The sequence below is a fragment of the Arvicanthis niloticus genome, chromosome 25 (genome assembly GCF_011762505.2).
Source record: "Arvicanthis niloticus isolate mArvNil1 chromosome 25, mArvNil1.pat.X, whole genome shotgun sequence".
NCBI lineage: Eukaryota > Metazoa > Chordata > Mammalia > Rodentia > Muridae > Arvicanthis > Arvicanthis niloticus.
In genome coordinates, this window is record NC_133433.1 from 8,009,274 (window position 1) to 8,011,425 (window position 2,152).

General features: G+C 44.7%; 1 pseudogene; it reads right to left on the bottom strand.

Moving 5' to 3' along the window:
• Nucleotides 1-356: 356 nt before the first annotated feature.
• Nucleotides 357-1,849, bottom strand: LOC143438373 (T-complex protein 1 subunit eta pseudogene; annotated as a pseudogene).
• Between the last annotated feature and the right edge of the window lie 303 nt (nt 1,850-2,152).

A 2,152-nucleotide genomic window follows, 5' to 3' on the forward strand; every position in this document is an offset into this window, starting at 1 on the left:
ATTATACACTCTCTAATTGTGTTAGTGTGTTAAAACCTGGCATGTCTGATATTGGGATCTGTCAACCAGCTTTTGTTTTATTGCCCTGAGTATCACAGAACCTTGGTATTCTGAAAAAAAAGCTTGCAAATACTAGAAGTGAGTCAGGTTTTTATCAGAAGCAAAAGGGTAGTGGGCTTGATTATTGCCAGTATAACAGCTTTAGTTACACTAATTACTAGCACCGGTGCTTTTGCAATTCCTCTGACACTTTTGTTAACCTTAAATTTTATTTAAATAACCTCCAGTGAGAACACAGCCAACAAATGAACCATTTTCTCACGCCCCATTCACCTCACAAGGTGTGCCACTTCCTCTCAATGGAAGTGGCCCTGGCCTCTACCTTGGCCAGCTGCTGGAGCTGGAACATCCACAGTGGAGCAGAGGTTCTCAATAGTCTCATTCATGGACACAATAAGGCATGCAGCCTCAGAAGTTGCTGTCAGAGCATTAATACACACCATGGCTGGCTCCCACACAAACGCCTGGAAGTTGTCAACTGTGTCCTTATTGTTGATGTCCACCCCATACCACATGCCTCCCCTGTGCATGTCGAGCTCGCAGCTTGTTGAGAATGTTTGTGACATCAAAGCCAGCGTTATCACGTAGCTGTCGTGGAATAATCTCTAGGGCCTTGGCATACACCCCAGTCAACAGTTGTTGTTTCCCTGGGTATTTGGAAAGCTCCATCTCAATAGCTCCACCACTAGCCACCACAGAGTCATTCTTGATGGCCCTCTTCACAATCATGATGGCATCATGTAGGGACTTCTCTGTCTCCTCCATAAACTGTTCAGCACCACCACGGAGAATGATGGTACATGTCTTGGACTTAGGGCAGTCAGTGAAGAAATTGTACCTCTCTCTCCAATTTGAGTCTCTTCAAATACCTAGCAGCGGCCAAGCACATCTGGATTCAGAGCATTCACATTGGTCAGGATTGGGCCTCCACAAGCCATCATTATCTTCTTCAGATCCTCCTCAGGCACTCGGCCAGCACAAGTCATGTCCTTATCAAGAAAAAGTACTGGGTAGCCACATTCCCAAATGGGAATTTAGACAAGATAACTTTGGCTCCAGACTGATGGGTCTTCTCTAACTTGTCCTAGAGAATGTTCCACTAAGCATCAACAATTGCCTGGTAATCCTCCACTATGTGGACTCTGATTTCAGCATTTTCTTTCTCTGTTTTCAGCTCAAGATCAACATTCAAGAGGGTAATCCTGGGGTTTTTATACTTTTGGGGCTGCATTTCAAACCCTGCAAAAGAGAAAGTCTTCTTGAATGCAACACCAGCCACCAGCTGAGACTCCTCTAGGGCTCCACCCTGCACCTTCTTGAAGCTGATCATTTTAAGCTGCAGCAACTCATCAAGCAACATCCCAGCACCAATCACCATCTTGGCGAAGAAGGCCTTCTGCTGGGAGATAAGCTTGGAACTCAGGGCTGTCATTGCATACTTCTCTGGCATGTTCATCTATTCTACTTTATCTTGTTTCTTCACAGTCACGGCTCTCTTTGATTTTGTTAACAGCCAGCTGGGTAACTGTGCGGAAAGGTCAGATGATGATCTGTGGGTATAAACCTTCCTCCATGTAGTGATCACCTGCTTCAGAAACTTGGAAGCCAGCAGTGTCACTGAGGTGGTGCCATCACCATCCTCAGCATCTTGGGATACGGCAATGTCCACTAAGGTCTTTGCTGAAGGATGGACAACATTGAAGATTTTCAGAATTGTGGCCCCATCATTAGAAATTGTTGCTTTGCCTCAGCCATACTCAATAAGTTTGTCCATGCCACGGGACTCAGGGTGGTTCTTACAGCCTCAGCAGTCACTTGGCAGGCACTGATGTTACTCACAAGCTGAAGGATACCTTGGGAGCTATCAGTACTTTCTTTCAATAGGGTAACTTGGAAGCAGCTTCTGGTACCTGCAACTCATCTATTCTCCACGTAGGGGCCTGTAATATTTCTTTTATGAATTTGTGTGTGCCTCAGTTTGGTTTAAAAATGTTTAGAATTCTGACATTCCTTTGGCAGATATTTTTCTTTGATGAGAATGTGGTATCTTTTCCCATATCTTCCCATAGCAATGACTTTTCATGAATATGAA